Consider the following 19,213-nt stretch of genomic DNA (forward strand, 5'->3'; position numbering starts at 1 on the left):
CAGGAGTTCCCAGGACAAGCAGTCAGTGGGCTGAAGGAGCCCCTTTGTTACTTTGCCTTTGTTGGGCAAATGTAAACTGCCTGGGCACAGAGCCTATAGTCACAGCTACTAGGGAGGCTGATGCCGAAGGATTGCTTGAGGCCAGGATTTTGGGGCTGCATTGAGCTGTCATCATGCCTGTGAACAGCCACTGCACTCCAATGTGGGCATTGTAGCAAGAGCCCATCTCTATAAAACAAACGAACAAATAAATTAAAATGAAATGTAAGCTAAGACCAGCTTGAGGCAATGACCGGCCTCAGTACATCCTGAAGTGTGTCCACCGGAGGGCGCTCTGCTATGAGGGGTCTGCTGTGCGGTGGCTGAAAGCAAGTACTCAGATGGGGCTTCAACCCCCGCTCCAACACTCACCAGCTTCTTGAGACCAGCAAAGTTGCTCGCCCTCTCTGAGCTTCCACATCCCCATCCGTGAAATGGAACTATGAGCGCCACCTCCCAGGTTGTGTGAGGAACTGTAGCAACATAAATTATCAGAGGGTTAAGGCGGTATCTGGGCTTTGGCCCCCAAGGCACAGGGACTCCTGGCCACAGGTGCTTCCCAGAATCCAGCCCCTGCCTGGGCCCAGCATCACCCAGGAACTCTCAGGGACAAAGTGGGCTCACTTCCTGGCCCTGGTGCCTCTCGGTGGGTCCTGGCAGCCGCCCCACTGCAGACCCCACAGGGCAGCGAGGAGCAACTGGCGTGGCCCACACTAACCCTACACGTATGCTCTGGGCCGCCCCCACGCAAAGCCATCCTAGACGCTGGGCAGCAGCCGCAGCCACCTTCAGTCACAGGCTGCTGAAACTTTGCTTGGACACAGCTTGTGGCTGGCCCTGGGGATTGATATGCCTGTCCCTGAGCCACGGGGACTGTAAGAACAGCCTCACACTCGGCCTGCACGTCCCTGTCATGTTGGTTACCTTTCCTGTTCCTGGGTTCCTTCCTCTCTCAGCCCCAACAGGGTTGCCAAGCAAAATACAGAACTCCTCAGAAAGCCAATAAAGACATGTTTTAGTATGAGTACATCCCATGAAAACTTTGGGATATACTTATACTTAAAGAAGTATTCATTGTTTATGTGAAATTATTCATAATTAAGCAACCTATTTTGTTTTGCGAAACCTGGCACCCATGCTTGTAATCCTGCCTGGAGAAGGCTTGGGGATGCTGATGTGCTGACGGCATCCATGCTGGGTTCAAAACCTGGTTGCCTTTTATCACAAAGACACTTGTACTAGACTGTTTATTGCAGCTCAATTTACAGTCGCCAAAATGTGGAAACAGCCTAAATGCCCACCAACCCAGGAATGGATTAACAAGCTGTGGTATATGTATACCATGGAATACTATTCAGCCATTAAAAAAAATGGAGACTTTACATCCTTCGTACTAACCTGGATGGAAGTGGAAGACATTATTCTTAGTAAAGCATCACAAGAATGGAGAAGCATGAATCCTATGTACTCAATTTTGATATGAGGACAATTAATGACAATTAAGGTCATGTGGGGGGGAAGGAAAGGCAGAGATAGGGAAGGAGGGAGTGGGGTGGGGCCTTGGTGTGTGCCACACCTCTGGGGGCAAGACATGATTGCAAGAGGGACTTTACCTAACAAATGCAATCAGTGTAACCTGGCTTATTGTACCCTAAATGAATCCCCAACAATAAAAAAAAAAAAACCTGGTTCCACCACCTGCCAGCTCTGTATCCCTTACCTCTAGGCCTCGGTTTTCTTTTTTCTTTTTTTGAGACAGAGTTTCACTCTGTTGCCCTCAGTAGAGAGCCTTGGTGTCACAGCTCACAGCAACCTCCAACTCTTGGGCTTAAGCGATTCTCTTGCCTCAGCCTCCCAAGTAGTTGGGACTACAGGTGCCCGCCACAACACCCGACTATTTTTTTGTTGTTGTTGTTGTAGTTGTCATTGCTGTTTAGCAGCCCCAGATGGGTTCGAACTCACCAGCCCCAGTGTATGTGGCTAGTGCCCCAACCACTGAACATGGGCGCCGAGCCCAGGCCTCAGTTTTCTCATTTGCAACCTGGAGATGATAAGAACAGCCCCTGGTTGAAGTGACTGTTGTGAGGATGAGAAAGTGCATCGGAAATGATGCAGGGTGTGAGGAGGCAGCAGCTGGCTGTGGCAGCTCTACAAAGCCAGATAAGGACTCTCTCCTCCCAGAGCAGGGCATGTGCTGCTGGGTCACACTTTCTGAGACACTCTGGCAGTCAAACCTTGGACTCCCCGACCCCAGCAGGGAGCACCCTTCCAGTGGGTTGCAAAAGGCAGCCCTTGCCAGCTTCTGAAGATGCCCCCAGCCTCTGAGTGAGGACACCCAGAGCCACGCAGAGGAGTGCCAGGGCTCTGTCAGAGGGCTCCTGGTCCTGCTGGAGCCACTCCACTAAAAAGGGTAAAGAGTCCTCCTTAACATGAGCAGAAGTTACTCAGCTGACTACCAGGTGGTGCACCGAGCTGGGGACCATTTCCTGCTCTTAATCACAACTTTTGCAAGATGTGTCACTGCATGATGAGACTGTGTGTTAAACCTGAGTCAAGTGTTACATAAATCAGTTGACCACTCCATGCCTGCAAAGTTCTGGTGACAGGTGTGAATGAGCTCAGTGTTCAGAGGGGATGCTTTGAACACAAATATCCCTCAGCAGACATCACTTGTGGGGTCCCAACTGATGCCTGCCTTCCAGCACTCTGCCAGACGTTTGTAGCAGACACACAGTCACGTCCCAGCAGCCACCATCCCCCGCCCCCAGCAACAGGAACATGCAGTGTAGGTGCCCCGGTGCCACACTTTCTTTCTGTGTGTTTTTGGAAACACAGAGTGACTTGACTGCCCTGTGGCCCAGCCAGCTGCATGTTTCCCCTGCCTGTCTCCATGTCTTCTTCTGTAAATTGGAACTATGAGTAGCACCCACCTCCTGGGTTAGATGAGGATTCAATGAGGCCAAATGGTCAGAGCCCCAGGTATAGTGACCGCATAATGTGAGGAAGTAGTAATTATCAGAGGGTCATGTCCAGGTGTTGATGAAGCTGTTTAGTTACTGAATGATCAATCTGAGCCAAATTCCTTCAGCCCTCATATAGTAAATGGCATAGCCCAGCCCCTCATTGTGGGCACACCTGGGTGGAACACCTCTTTTCTCAATTACTGGCTGGAGGATACTGAAACTCTCTGTGCATAAGGTCTCCTAATAAGTGCTCTGGACTTACCACATGGGCATTTGGTGCTTTTTTCTTTGGAATCCCAACCATGTCTTTAGACCAGGAAAGAGCCCTGGAGGATGTCTCATGCCTTTTCCTCTGCTCTGTTGGCTGAGGGCTCCACAGAACCCTCTGGGACCTGCCCTGTACACCAGAGCATGGCCTAGTTTATCTGTTGTTTTTTTTTTTTAACGTGTGAATATTCTTTATTATTTTTTAAAATAACCGTTAGAAAAAATAAATGTTAGCATACCAAACAATATTTTTCCGCACTTTGCTTTTTTCTTCACTTAAAAATGTGTCTTGGAGGGCCTTCTATCCACTTCCTTTGTGTGTGTACACACTAAAATACTACCTGAAGTTTACCATTTCAACCATTTTTAACCAGAAAAAAATTTACTGTGGTAAAATTATTAAGGTGGTCTTCACGCCATCTGTATATGATTTGGGAATGTTAAAAGAGCAGGTTTGACTCCACTTTACTATTTTTCTGTTACATTCCATTACCTTTGAAACTGGTTCCCTCATATAACTGTGAATGCATTTAACTAGGATTGTTAATGATGTAGGTTACTGACTGCACTCTTGATTATATCCTTGGTGACTATCGATTTTTGTGATGGTGCTGTTTACGACCCCCACCTGCGAGTCCCCGTCCCTACACTACCTTAGGACATTGTAAATTGTATTTGTTTTGTAAAAAGAATTACTAAGTGCTCTTGTGATCATAACATTGTAAATTGACTAAGCCGCCTTAGCCTCGTGATTTCTCCTAACTGCTGTTTTCTGCTTCTGTAGCTATGCCTGTTTGCTCCCTGGAAAAAGTTTGCCTTATAAAAATCAGAGCCTCCTCTGTCCACTCTGGGCTGCACTCAGATACCCCATGTTAGGACACTGAGACAGTCACAGCTCTTCAATAAAGGACTCTTCTTTAACTCGACTTGTCTGGTGGTGTGGTCTTTGAGAGACAACTGGGCATGACAAAATATACATAAGCCTTACCATTTTAACCATTTTAAATGTATAGCTGTTGGCATTCAGTACCTTCACGATGTTGGGCAATCATCACCACAATTTCCACAACTTTTCCATCACCCGAAACAAAAACTCTATAACCACTGAGAAATAATCCTTACACTCCACTTCCCCCAGCCCTGGCAACCTCCTAGCCATTTTGTCTCTGTGAATGTGTGTATTCTATTTCCTATTAACTGAATCCTAAGAGATGTGTCCTTTGGTATCCGTCTTATTTCACTTAGCAGCATGTTTTCACGGTTCATCCAGGTTTGTAATGTGCATCAGTATCAGAACTTCATTTTTATGGCTGAGAAATGTTCTGCTGTATGAACAGACCCCATATTGTTTATCCAGTCATCCGCCCATGGACATCATTTCCACCTTTTTAGCTATTGGGAATAATACTGCTATGAACATTAGTGTGCCAGTATTTGAGTCTCTTCAGCTCTTTGGGGAATATACCTACACTGTAAGTGTTGGGTCATATGATAATTCTATGTTAATATTTATTTATTATTATTATTTTTTGAGGCAGAGTCTCAGTCCCCCTGGGTAGCGAGCCGTGACAACATAGCTCACAGCAACCTCAAACTCTTGGGCTCCAGCCATTGTCCTGCTTCAGCCTCCCCAGCAGCGGGTACTACAGGCCCCGGCCACAACGCCCAGCTAGTTTTTCCATTTTCATTAGAGACGGGGTCTCGAACTCCTGAGCTCAAGAGATCCTCCCACCTCGGCCTCCCAGAGTCCCAGGAGCCACCGCACCCAGCCTTCCCTCTAGTCCTCTGGCGTAAAAAGCTTGCCAGCAGCTGTCCCAACAGACAAAGTCGCTTCAGCCTTCTCCCCTAAGCTTAGTCCTCCCTTCCCAGCTGTGTGGCTTCCCCCGGGCTGCACTCGGAAAGGGAGCTCGGCAGGGGTGGTCCCTGCACCTGCTCCCTTGGGGGTAGGTGGCAGGAGCAAAGGAACAAGGCGCCCAGGGCTCCAAGCACCCAGTGGCTTTCAGGAGATGGGGGCTGTCCTTTCGGCCTCCCTTGCTCTCGGGCCCTCCCTTTCAGTCCAGATTTTCGCCTCTGTTATTCGTATCTATGCCTGCGTCCCCTTTAAGGCCGCCTTGGAGGACTACACTTCAAAAAAAAAAAAAAAATCAAGGGCGGCCCTCTAGCCGCTGTCTCGATGGTAAGCCCGGCATTCCGGACGGAAGCTCGTGAGCGGAAGTGCTTGCCTGCCGAGGGTCGGGGGTGAGTTGAGACGCGTGCAGTGTAGTGTCCAGGCGGAATCCTGCTCACGCCTCCTGCTGGTCACAGGCCCCGGGCTCGCTGGGCTACGCTGGGCGTCCGCAGCTTCGGCGGCCTGCAGAGGGGCCCGCCGGGATGACATTGGAGCTCCGCAGGGGGCGGGAGGCACCTACCCCAGACCAGAAAACCTCCTCGCGGGGTCCCTCCGCGGGCTAGCAACTCCGGGGGGGCGCCCCATTACTTGCGTGGGAGCCGGGGCTTGGACGGGAGAACATAAAAGAAACTCGGTCCGTACGCGGCCGCCGAAATTGTAGTGCGAGGTTGTACGACGCGCTGGACCCCGCAGAAGGCTGCGTTAGCTCGGGTTTGTGGGGCAAGTTGGTAGGCGCCGAATGACTTATCCTTTTATCCTTTCCCCCAGGGTTTCCACGGGTAGTAAGTATCCAGACCCGACCCTTGGGTGAAGCTATGCGAGAATTATATAATGAGAGCATCTGGAGTGAGAGACCTCAGTTTGGGAAATCCAGGTATGTCAAGCATGGAGCCGAAGTGTGCTAAAGCAGATGGTCTGGGGAAAGGCGCCTGTGTTGTTGAACCTGCCCAGTTGTGGGTGCAACTTTGTACCAGGTAGCCCAACTCTGACCTAAAGAAAATTCCCGGAAGTTTTTCTTGGGATTTGAATTTGCAGTAACAGGTGTGAGCATTCTAGCAGCAGTTTGATGATCATGTATGATACTGCAAACAGGATCTACGCTAAAAGAAGGAAAGTTAACAGCAGAGAGCAGGCTCTTTTAAAAGTTTATAAGCAGTGTTGGTGTTATTTGTTTTGTTCAGTAAATGTTTATTGGTTCTTTGGCCAGACACCACGTTAAATGTTAGGGATACAGAAATGAGCACAACACTCGTGGCTCTTGTTTTCAGAGAGCCACAGCCTTAGGGAGGAAGACAGAGGTTAAATGATTGCATTGAAAGGGTGTTATTCAAGCCAAGGTAAATGCTCTGAAGGAAGGCACAGTCGTATAAGAATTTCTTTCGTTCTTTTTTTTTTTTTTTTTTTTTGAGACAGAGTGTCACTCTGTCACCCTGAGTAGAATGACCTGGCATCATCATAGCTCACAGTAACCTCAAACTTCTGGGTTCCAGTGATCCTCTTGCCTCAGCCTCCCAAGTAGGTGGGACTACAGGTGCCCACCACAAAGCCCAGCTAGTTTAAAAAAAAATTTTTTTTTCAAGACACAGTCTTACTTGGCCACCCTTGATAGAGGGCTGTGGCATCATAGCTCACAGCAACTTAAACTCTTGGGCTCAAGTGATCCTCTTGCCTCCGCCTCCTAAGTAGCTGGGATTACAGGCACCTACCACAACACCCAGCTGTTTTTAGACATGGGGTCTTGCTCTTGCTCAGGTTGGTCTCCAACCTGTGAGCTCAAGGCAGTCCACCCACTTTGGCCTCCCAGAGTGCTAGGATTACAGGCTTGAGCTACCACACCTGGCTCTTATAAGAATTTATATCATTAGAAGCCTGATGGAGACCAGAACTTTTGAGCTGAACTCTGAAGGATGAGTAGGAGTTTGCCAAAAAGGTCAGGGACAGCATATGCTTAGTGGCCTAGGAAATAGCTGGTGAAGGAACTGAAAGGCTATTACAGCCCTGTAGCCAAAGTGGAGTGGAATGAACCTATAAAGGTAAGGAAGGAAGCCAACCACACAGAGCCTTTTGGTTCAGGTATGGATTTGGTCTTTGTCCTAAGAATCAGGGATACTATTGTGGGTTTCAAACAAGATGATATGAAGAAGTCTATAATTTGAAAGAGTTACTATGTACAGAATGGTGTTATCTAAACAGAACTTACTAGGCTGGGTGTGGTGGCTCACACCTGTAATCCCAGCACTCTGGAAGGCGGAGGCAGGTGGATTGCTTGACCTCAGGAGTTTGAGACCAGCCCCAGCAACATCGAGACCCTGTCTCTCCTAAAAATAGAAAAACCAGGGGGTTGTGGTAGTGGGTGCCTGTAGTACCAGCTAATTGAAAGGCTGAGGCAAGAGAATTGCTTGAGCCCGAGAGTTTGAGGTTGCTGTGAGCTATAATGACCCAGCACTCTACCCAGACCAACAAAGTGAGACTCTGTCTCCAAAAAGAAAAAAAAAAAATTAGAAGTTATTGCAGTGGTAGAAATTATCTGTACCTGCACTACCCAGAGCTGCCACAAGACTGTGTCATTGAGCACATGCAGTGTGGTGGTGTGACTGAGGGACCAGACTTTTAATTTTAACTTAAATAATTGCCTGTGGCTAGTGGCAGCTTTGTTGCACAAATGGATCTAGAAGACGTTGGAGTGGGTGGTGACACCTTTATGGGAATCATGGCATACAGGTAGATCCCTGTTTCATCTCCTGTGCATCCTTTCTAGTGAAGGGTGAGACAGAGTCCTCCTTTGGTATTCAAGTTGATTTCTCTTGAAGGTCTTAAAACAATAGATGTTTGTGCGGCATGTGGTGGGGGGGTGGTGGTGGTGGGGGTTAGGTGGATACTTGCTCTGTCTCCTGGGCTGGAGTGGTGTAGTGGCTTGAAATAGCTTGTTGCAGTCTTTAACTTTTGAGCTCAAGCACTCCTCCTGCCTTACTCCTATAGCTAGGACTACAGGCATGTGCCACCAGCAGCACACTTGGCTAATTCTCTAAGAATCTTTTTAGAGAGTGGGTCTCGCTGTGTTGCCCAGGCTAGTCTTGACCTCCTGGCTCCTCCCACCTAGCCTCATTGCAGTGGTGAGCAGCAGTGCCAGCGTGTTTGTGGAACTGTCAGCGTTTCCTTGTTGTAGTTTAGCCTGCTCCTTCATGAAGCAGCCTTCTTCCTTTTGTCTTTGCCTGCTTTGTTCTCAGCAAATAGATTGAAAAATGACATCATCATTGCATTTAAATGTCTACAGTGGTTAAAGCATTAAGATGTGTGCATTGGAGGGAATTCAAAGAAAAGTACGGACCCTGAAGTTAGGGGCCTGAAGTTAGGGGCTTAGAATCCAACAAGGTAGACTGCAGTGAGCATGTGGTCCGAGAGGAAGGGACCCTCCAGGCAAGGTGCCCTGTGAGGGAAGCTGAAGCTGATGAAACCTGACAAAAGCCAGCAAGCATGAAAGTGCTTGGGAGGGGGTGGGGGCCGTAGGAGGGAATGCACGGCTAGAGGGAAGGAAGGCAAAGGAAGTCACAACATACAGATTGGTGCTGGGTCATAGGGACTTTGATGTCACGAGGTCAGGTGGCTTTATTGCCTGCAGATTTCTGAGGCCGCAGATTGTGGTCTACCAGTGACAGCCTGGAGAGAGATGGGTTAGGACGTCCCTGTGATAACCTGGAGTAGGAGGTTACCGGCCCTTCACTCTAGCAGTGTGAGGCAAGATCCCCCGTGGGGCACAATCCCAGGGCCCCTGCCACACTATGTACTTACTGGGTAGAAGATAGGTTCTGGAGAGTATTTCATGGTGCTGGCAGTTTTAAAGAGTTAGACTTGGTACAGTAGAATGAATGCTGACAAGATGGACTCTCTCTGCAGGTCAGCGTCCTGGAGGATCTGTGCAGGCGTGTGAGAATCTGCCTTTGTCTCCACTCTTTGTGCCTGGAATGTAATTGTTTTGGCTTAGGACCTCCCAGGTTGGTTTGCTTTAACTCTTAACTCTATACCTTTTGAATGTTGGCCTGCTTAAGGCCCTGTTTTATATGGGTACAAATAAATGGAGTCTGACCTAAAGGTGCCTTTTGTGGGGTTTTTTCTTTTGTTTGTTTTTGTTTTTCTGAGACAGTTTCACTCTGTTGCTCTATATCAGGCGACCTCAAACTTTTTAAACAGGGGGCTAATTCACTGTCCCTCAGACTGTTGGAGGGCCGGACTATAGTTTAAAAAAAGAAACTGTGAGCAAATTCCTATGCACACTGCACATATCTTAGTTTGAAGTAAAAAACAAAACGGGAACAAATACAATTCACCCCGCTTCATGTGGCCCGTGGGCCGCAGTTTGAGGACGCCTGCTCTAGATAGAGTGCCATGGCTTCAGCCTAGCTCACAGCAACCTCAAATTCCTGGGCTCAAGTGAACCTTCTGCCTCAGCCTCCCAAGTAGCTGGGACTACAGGTGCCAGTCACCATGCCCAGCTAATTTTTCTATTTTAGTAGAGATAGGGTCTCAATCTCCTGAGCTCAAGGAATCCACCCACCTTGGCTTCCCAGAGCAGTACAGGTGTGAACCGCTGTGCCTGTCCCTGAACACAACTTTTTATGCTCTGGTCCCTGTGCCCAGTGTCTACATGTCTGAGTGTGTAACTTCTACTGAAGACACACAGTTGGTGGGTGCTGTTTCCAACTACTTTGAAAGAATGATTTCCAGGGCCACTTGGACAGGAAGGGAGCCCTGGGGCACCGTTTGTCCTCAAGGAAGGTAAGTTATTGAAAAATGACAGTGCAGGGACAAGGGGTGGCTGCTGTGTTCCAGGTAGTAGTGTCAACCCTGTTCAGAAGGAATGTTTCACTTTGGGTAGAATTTGCCAGAAGTGACTGCTAACCTGGGACATGGCCATGTCATGCTGGGCACTGGTTCCAGTTATTGCCTGGCCTCCCAGCACACTGGTGCTTGTGGGGTTAAATGGGCAGATCCTGTGAAGCGCTTGGGGGCGGGGGGGTGCTGGGCCCGGGTGGACTTTGGACCACTGTAGACTTTTCATCCCATCCTCCTTACTGTTTACATCAGAGGTCCTCAAACTTTATTTAAACAGGGGGCCAGTTCACTGTCCCTCAGACCATTGGAGGGCCAGACTACAGTAAAAAAAAAAAAACAAAACTATGAACAAATTCCTATGCACACTGCACATATCTTATTTTGAAGCAAAAAAACAAAACGGGAACAAATACAATCACACCGCCTCATGTGGCCCATGGGCCGTAGTTTGAGGACTCCTAGACATTTTCCCTCTTTTAAGGAAAGTGAAATTCTTGGGGTGGGGGCTGCACCATGGCAAATTTTGGGGTCTTAACAGGTATAGTTTGCTTCTGGAAGATGCCTGCCCCTTCCCAAGTGTGTGTGGAGGGGTAGGTTTTTTACCCTCTTAGTAAGAGAGCAAGATGCTCACAAGAGCATCCACCCCACAGCAAACAGTCACCTACGTTCTCCACGCACTTGTCTTCAGAGAGAGAACACTCATTAACTACCTTAGTAATACGGTGTTCATATGTGACTTGTACTGCAATAAAAGCAGCACATGTTTATATTTTTGGAATGAACCACACTGATGCCCAGTTACTGACTACTCGTTCAGTGCTGCCGCCCTAAGTGGACTCACAGGGACGCTCATGCACCCTCCCTGGGGTAAGAGGGACATTCTCACCCTTACAAACAGCCCTGTCAAGACAAACTGCATTCCCGTAAGCACTTTCAATACTGTGAAATAGATGCTACTGCTCAGAGGGGCCCGGGATCCATTGTGTCTGATTTTTTTTTTTTTTTTTTTTTTTGAGACAGAGTCTCACTATGCTGCCCTGGGTAGAGTGCCATGGTGTCACACCTCACAGCAACCTCAAACTCTTGGTCTTAAGCGATTCTCATGCCTCAGCCTCTCGAGTAGCTGGGATTACACGTGCCTGCCACAACACCCGGCTATTTTTTGGTTGTAGCCGTCATTGTTGTTTGGCAGGCCCGGGCTAGGCTCGAACCCTCCAGCTCCAGTGTACGTGGCTAGGGCACTACAGGTGCCAAGCCCCAATGTGTCTGGTTAAACTCCCAAACCAAGACTGACCCAACCAAGATAGACTGCCGGTGCCAGCCACAGCACCCAGCTGTTTTTTTGGAGGCAGAGGTCTCGCTCTGGCTCAGGCTGGCCTTGAACCTGTGAGCTCAGGCAGTCTACCTGCCTCAGCCTCCCAGAGTGCTAGGATTACAGGCATGAGCCACCACGCCTGGCCGAAGACATGTATGGGGCCTCAGCATATCGTGATGGGCTTTGGGATGTATGGCTTTCTGTTCTGAAATGTGTGAGAGTTCAGGTGGCAGGAGTCCTATCTTTGAAAGGCTTTCTTTTCAGTCATAGCAATGGGTGGTTAAGAAGTCTTTCTTTTGCACGTGTGGGAGCCAGAAAAAAGAAGATCATTTTTTAAATGTTAAAAGTAGCTATGGGAAAAAAAATAATAAAAAATAAAAAGTAGCTATGGGATATACAGGTTTGTATCAGAAGTCCAAAAGCTGAACTAAAGAAGTTACTGCAAGTGAGGAGTTTGAACTTCTCTGTTCGTCCACTAGAGGATGTGGTCCTACACCAAACTGTTCCTTTCATAACCTGTGCAAAGTTTGGTGTGGTGGTGTTTTATCCTAAGACCTTTCATCAGAAAGATATGCAGAAGATTCATCTGCAGGGTTCGGCTCGTGATTAAGAATCTTCGGGATACTTGGTGGCAGAGTGTTCCTGAGAGGTGTTTATCACTCACACCTGGGCGTGAGAGCACAGGTGACTCCCGGCACCAGCCGGAAAAGATTCTCTTTGGCAAGGAGGCAACACACACCTGTACTAGAAGTCCCCGTGTATTCAGGGGCCAGAGGTGTCCAACCTGCAGCCTGTGGGCTGACTTTGTGAGGACTTCTACCCATTTTGGTGTCAGATACCACAGAAAATAATGTTTTGTTTTGTTTTTTTCTCATCAGCTTTAGTTAGTGTTTGTGTATGTAATGTATGGCCCAAGTCAGCTAGCTCTCTTTCTTCCAATGTGCAGCAGAAGAAAAAAAAAAGATTGAACACTCCTGGTAGCAACATCTCTGGCACTGGTGTTGCTCCTACTTGAAACTGGAAGGTGCACACCCAGCCTGAACAAAGCCTATGCAGAGCCAGCATGGTTTAGGTCGCTGGCGGTTACCTGTTAGAACAGTGCTGTTGAATTGGGGGTAAGAGAGATGATTCTTCAAGTGTCATTTTAAGCAGAGGTCTGTATATTCTCTGGTTTATAAGCCCGGTGAATGAAACATGATTAGTTGAGCACTCAATCCTGGCAGCATTAAGCTACACCAGGACCACAACGAACTCCCTGCCCTCAGGGAGCTGATTTTCCAGGGTGGGGAGACGGTAAATAAATCATTGGGAAATGGGGGTAGCTGAGAGCTGTGAAGGTAAAGCAACAGCTGTGCAGGGCAGTCAGGTGCAGTTTACAGGTTTAGGTGGGGTGGTCAGGGAGGTGGCCTTTAGCCAAACCCTTAGGTAAGGAAGGAAGTCACCAGGGGCCTGGAAGAGCATTCCGAGCACCCGGGTGACCCATAGGATGGGGAGGGAACTGGAAGGGCTTATGAGGTCTCACAGGGCCTTCACGGAGGAGGGCGTGGGGCTCACGCTTGTCCTCTGAGCAGTGTAGCTCAAGTTTTCTCTCATCTTTTAGGGACCCCATAAAGTAGTTTGCATCAGGAGCATTTCCCATTAAGACCTTGTGTCCTCCATGGTGTTGGGGAAGCCGGAGACTGCCTGTCTGAGTGACAGGACTCACCCTGGGTTTGTCCTCACCCCGTGGTCGTCTCATTGATGGAATGCACCCTGTTTGTCATTGTTCCCTTCCCTGTTGGAACCTCTACCTCAGCTCCTTGAGGTTAGGAACCCTGTAGGAATTTGATTTTTCAACAGAGTAGATAGGTTTATTTCACTGATACCATTATTTAAATTGCTGTAACAGGACTGCAAAAAGTACTTTGTCCTATAATCTTTATGAGCAGGAAGGCTGTTTTGTTTTATGTGGTTAACACCAGTGAATGCATTTAAAACAAGTGTTCTGGCTTTTTTTTTTTTTTTTTTAAGATTAATTGTGCAGCTTCAGGAGAAACTAGTTCTTTTATTGCTAATGTAATAAGAGATCCGTCTAAGTGGTTGGAAGGTCACATGGCCACGACTGTCAGCTGTGGAGTTATGTAACAGTGGTTATGCAATGCCACGTTAGGAGCGCAGCCACCAGCAGCAGAGCATTTAGATTGTTGGATTGAGTTAAAATAAGACATGCTTTTGTTCAACAGCAAATTCCTTGCTAACAAAATCAAGACTTAGGACAGCGTTGACGTCCATTAGAAAGCTACATTCCTCCTCCTGTGCCTGGCTGCTGTGCAATTAATGCGTTTCTTAAAGTCCAGTTTCTGACACGAACCTGTTTGAAAACATGGTTTGGTTGTCCTGTCAAGTGAGTTATGAGCAAAGCCCCCATAGATCTGGCACGCACCTCGGTCCCCTTCACCAGGGTATCATCATCGTTTCGAGCACTTCACTCCTTAAGTTAATGGGCAGGACAAAAAGAGGCAGTGAGAGGTCAAAATGAAATGAAAGCTTCACTTCTGACTGCATGGGTTTTGTTTTAAATTTTTTCTGAAAGTAACGCGTGCACTAGTTTAAGCTCAGACTACACGTGCCTGCTGGGCGCCCCTGGGACAGCCACCTCCATTCCCTCTGCTCTTCTCCCCTGCCTGTCCCTGTGTCCTGACTCATCTCAGCCCTGGTCTGTCTACTTCCTTTTTGGTAAATGTACACAGAGCTCTTCCTGACTTCGTTTCTGCTGCTTCCTCATCTTCCCAGCAGTCTCCTCCTCTGCTCTCCGTAAGGCTGCTTTCCATGCTTACAGGATCAGGTGTGTGCAAAACGTAGCCGGCACCTCGCGTTACGGTGCATGCTCTGCTTGTCCCGCTGTCCCTCATCAATTCCCCTCGAGTTGTCTTGCTTTTCTTTGGCTGGTTTTTCTTTGAACTTCTTGCTAATTTCTTCCCACATTTCCTGGTGGCTTCTCAGCATAACTTTACACAACGTCAATCACATTAATTTATCTGTTCCAATTTTTTCTTAGACAAGTGAAAGAAGACTTTTTAGACAGTTGAGTTATGAATATGCATTAAAGTTTAGCTGCCATCTTGTATGCAAGGAGCAGGGCCCTATTATGTCAATTCAGAAGTTAGGGATGGTTTTTAGGAAAACATAAGGGCCCATTTATTATTAGTAAGCTAAAGACGGAAAGAAATGTGGCTCCCGCCTATAATCCTAGCACTCTGGGAGACTGAGGCAGGTGGATTGCTTGAGCTCAGAAGTTTAAGACCAGCCTGAGCAAGAGCAAAATCCTTTCTCTACTAAAAATAGAAAAATTAGCTGGGCATCATGGCAGGCACCTGTAGTCCCAGCTACTCCGGAGGGTGAGGCAAGAGGATTGCTCAAGTGCAAGAGTTTGAGGTTGCTGTGAGCTATGACAACACAGCCCTCTACCCATGTGCCGATCCTGTGGTCCAGGGAACCACACCTTGATGAGCAAGGGAACGTGACAGAGTGAGACTCTGCCTCAAAAAAGGAAAAAGAAAAAAAACAGTGGTTGAAGCTTTGAACAGGCAGCTGGGTGGTTGGTTGGGTTAAGTGGTTTCCCAGAAAACTCCTTACCAATCATGCCAATCTCTACCCAGAAGGAAATTATGAATTATACCAGGTAGAAAGGGCTCTGTCCCAAGCCTGGTTTAAGCCAGTCTTTTATTCTATAGTCCCTTTTTTTTTTTTTTGACCAGATCATCACTGTCTTGGTTAAATTTCTGCCTTGGTCCAGAAGGCCCATCTTGCTGCATTTCTGATCGAAGAACAGAAGTGAATTTGTTGTGTAGTTCGGGGCTTCCCAAGTGACATGCAAAGGAGTCCTCTGGGGATCTTGTCAAAAATGCAGCTTCTGGGTTCGTAGGTCAGGTTGGGCCTGGGATTCTGCATTGCTCGCACACTCTCAGGCTGTGCCAATCCTGCGGTCCAGGGACCCCACCTGGATGAGCAAGGGAAGGCTTTCCTTTCTCACAGATGGTGGGACGGACTTAGGTGTGGGCTGGCTTTGTAGGATACCTCGTATAGTCCTTACTGCTCATGGTATTTACATACACAACGTGTTCTCTTCTAAGTCAGTTTCCTGCATGAGGGAAGACTTTCCTAGCACAGTCGCATCATGGTTGTGATTCCTTTTAGGTTATTCACCTGGGCTTCTGTGTTATGCAAGGTGGCTTCTCTGAAGCTTCTCACCACCGTAAGGGCAGCAAGAGGTAGTTATTAACGTGCAGAGAGTGCCTTGCGTCTGCTTAATAAAACTGGAGTCACATGTAAGGGAAATATAATTAAAAACAAAATTTCACAGCCCAGAAAACCTTTCCACAAAGGTAGAAGTGAAAGAAAACAAACTTTTTTTTTTTTTAGACAGAATCTCGCTGTTGCCCTGGGTAGAGTGCCATGGCGTCACTCTTGGGCTGAAGTGATTCTCTTGCCTTAGCCTCCCAAGTAGCTGGGACTATAGGCAACCGCCATAACGCCCGGCTATTTTTTGTTGTTGTTGTTGTAGTTGTTGTTTGGCAGGCCCGGGCTGGATTCTAACCTGCCAGCTCTGGTGTATGTGGCTGGCGCCTTAGCCGCTGAGCTACAGGCGCCCAGCCTAAAAAAAACAATCTTAGTGAATAAGCAGTAAACCCAAACCCAGTGAGCAGCCAGGCCGCTGCTAATGGAATTGCGAAGACAGATTCTCTTCCTCACACGGCTGAGCGGACAAAGCCTGCTGCATAGTCAGTGGGCTTTGCCACGTGGAGTCAGGTGTTGTCATCTCCTCCCTGGTCTTACCTTCCTGAATAATTACCATTCAAAGAGATGGCTCTGGGGTCTTGAGGAAACATAACTTGATTTGTGAGACTGGCAAAGAATTTAACCTGAAAGATTTACAAGAACTTTGAAAAGGACAGAGAAAGAACTTCTGAAAGAAAAGGATGTGGGGGGTGGAGGGTCTCTTTCCGTTTTCAATGGGGAGAATTAAGTCTTTAACTTGTAATTTGTATTTGCTCTTACTCTAAATGACTAATAAAGCCAAAGATTTGACTTCTGGCTGGAGACTTCTAGAGCCTCCAAAAAATAGTATTGTCCTAGAATTTTTTTTTCCAACTGCCTTTCATCACCAGTGTTTTCTGAGACTGTGAATCCAGGACCATCTAAGTCACCCCCCAGATCTTCCCTTCAGATTTCCAAACCTTCCCTGGGGTACCCGGCCTGCCAGGAAGTGATGTAACTACCTGTAAGCCTGGGACCCTGGATTCTTATGGGAAGGACAGTCTTTGTCCCCAGTGTGACCCTTCTGGCATAAACAGGATTAGAGATTAGACGTCTATATTTATATCCTGGTAGGAAAGAGGGTGATTGTCATTGAGTCTGTGGTAGCCGCTTTGCCAGGGAAAGTAGAGGGACTTCGCAAAGGCATTGTGTCACTATGCGGTCACCCCTAGGACTAGTTCTGTGGACAAGACCAATCTATCTATCTATATATATATGTATTTATATATATTGTATTTTTACCAAATGATGATAGATTCTGCAGTACTCTATTCAAAGTTCAAATCTTGGTTTTGCTGTGGAACCAAGTGGGAAAACTTCAGTTAATTGGGTCTCTTCTCTGAGTGTCTTCACGCTGCCTTCTGCCCTTATCATGAGCACCAAACAGGAGATGCCGGGTCCTGGGACAATCCCTCCGGGGTGCTCTGGGACATCTGTCCTCTGGAAGAGCAGCTCCTGGTCTGCTGACCTTCATAGGAAGGAGCTGGGAAGGAGGGTCCGGAACTGCAGGGAGCTGCTCCTGTGATGGGAGATAGCACAGAAAAGAAAAGGCAAGACTCAGATATCCACTCAGCGAAGGGACGTCAGATTTAGCAAATAAAAGTACAGATTTGTAAAACAAGCAGTTTAGTTTGAGTTTCAGATGAACAATGAACGCATAATTCTTACACTAAGTCCTGAGTATTGCATGAGGCCTTAAAGAGTGGAGAATCTGAGTCTCCTCTGTTCTCATATCACATAAGCAACAGAAAAGGCCCCTGTGGCCGACTGAGCACATGGAGGCTTTTTGCCACACTGAGTGGTCATTTCTTCTATAGATGCCAGCTGGGTGTTCTCAACTTCAACTGAATTCTGATGCTGTCTACATGGAGAGAGCTTCAGATCAGATCCTCATGAGACACCAGTTGCAGGCCCAGGCTTCCAGAACATCCAACCAATTGGCTTCAAGTTGGAGTTCCTGTGAACCCCTCTTTGATTTTAATTAATTTGCAAGTGAAGCTCACAGAACTTAGGAAAACATGTTTACTGGTTTATTATAAAGGATATGGCAAAGATCACAGATGAAGAGATGCAGAGGGAGGTCCATGGGAAGGGTGCACCACCCCTGGGGACCTCTTCATGTGCAGCTGCCTGGGCGCGCTCTGAACCTGGTCCTTTTTTTTTTTTTCCCTTTAGGCAGAGTCTCACTGTCACCCTCCATAGAGTGCTGTGGCGTTATAGCTCACATCAACCTCAAACTGTTGGCCTCTAGCAATCCTCTTGCCTCAGCCTCCTGGGTAGCTGGGACTACAGGCACCTGCCATAATGTCCAGCTATTTTAGAGACAGGGTCGCCCTGTGGCTCAGGCTGGTCTCGAACTCCTGAGTTCGGGCAATCCACCGGCCTCAGCCTCCCAGAATGCTAGGATTATAGGCATGAGCCAGTGCACCTGGCCTGCCTGACTAGTTTTTCTATTTTAGGAGAGAGAGGGTCTCTCTCTGGCTCAGGCTGGCCTTGAACTCAGGAGCTCATGGGGTCCACCTGCTTCAGTCTCCCAGAGTGCTGGGATTATAGGTATGAGCCACCGTATCTGGCCTGAACCCTGTCCTTGTGGGCCTTCTGTGGAGACCTGAATGGGCTCAACTGAAGCACAGACAACTTGAAATGAGATTGGGCAAAGGGACTGATCTGTTACTCAAAGAGTGGAGATGTGCAGCAAGGCCTGTGTGTCCAGATCTTCTTGGCCTCTCTGGGCAGCACCCTTCCTCGGGTGCAGGCAGGGCCCTTTCTGAAATGGGGGTCTGATGATCCACAGTCAAAGTAGGGCAGAGAATTTATGGGAAGTCAGGGGAAAGGGGACAGGAGAAGATCAGAGAGACTGTTTTCAGAGGCCTAACAGACCCCAACATTACAGCAAGGGCTCTGGGAGTCACAGGCCAAGAACCCAGGTGAAAACCAGTATCTGGTTATCATAATACCACACACTAAGAAAATTTATCTGAAATTCAAGACATAACTGACGGTTCTGTATTTTATTTGGCAACTCTAATTCAGCAAAACCGAAGTGATTTTTCCAGGTCTCTGGGGAGTGCAGGCGGCTGGCAGAACTGGGCCTTGGCCACAGCTTAGACACTGCTCAGTGTCCCTGGGAGATGTGCCTCCTCCAGACTGCCCAGCCACCTTTGTCTTCCACAAAAAGCAGGACTGGCCATGTCAAATTGTACCCCAGGCCTGAGCTCCTGGAGAAGGGCAGTGCTTAAAACAGCCCTCAGTGCTGTTTCTGGAGGGCTTGGTTTTTTTATACGGAATGTTTCACAGATTTGTGCATCATCCGTGTCCAGGGGCCGTGCCGATGTCTGTGTCCCTCCAATCTTGGGGATGTGCTCCCCAAGCCAGCATTGCCACTGGAGCCGGTCTCCATGACCTCAGATTCAGATGAAACTACAGGTGCCCACTCTTGGTCCTACAAGTGACCAGCTGGAATGCTTGTCCCCAGTCATTGGGAACAAAGTGTGGGTTATGGGACCCGGGTTGAGCTTCTGTCTTCCTTCCCCCTCCCCCAGGCCCTTGGATTTTGTCATCCAGGGGAAAGGCCCCATAAAGAGTCTGTCCCACGCAGCCGCCCTCCACCCTCTC

The 19,213-nt window shown here is 48.0% G+C and overlaps 1 protein-coding gene and 1 non-coding gene across 6 annotated transcripts in view; both read left to right on the forward strand.

Annotated features, from left to right (window-relative positions):
• Positions 1-5,484: 5,484 nt before the first annotated feature.
• The window catches only part of SEC14L1 (SEC14 like lipid binding 1), a 94,282-nt gene continuing 80,553 nt past the window's right edge, over positions 5,485-19,213 (forward strand). Inside the window, exons 1-3 of one of the 5 annotated variants that reach the window (XM_053568295.1) lie at positions 5,485-5,507; positions 5,926-6,031; positions 9,052-9,149. The gene's annotated coding sequence lies outside the window, so the exon portion shown is untranslated. The other 4 variants (XM_053568292.1, XM_053568293.1, XM_053568294.1 and 1 more) reach the window with 4 other exon arrangements.
• On the forward strand, positions 6,068-6,251 carry LOC128571457 (small Cajal body-specific RNA 16). The gene has a single exon (XR_008375866.1). It is a non-coding gene; the product is annotated as a small Cajal body-specific RNA 16 (non-coding RNA).

The sequence above is a fragment of the Nycticebus coucang genome, chromosome 18 (genome assembly GCF_027406575.1).
Source record: "Nycticebus coucang isolate mNycCou1 chromosome 18, mNycCou1.pri, whole genome shotgun sequence".
NCBI lineage: Eukaryota > Metazoa > Chordata > Mammalia > Primates > Lorisidae > Nycticebus > Nycticebus coucang.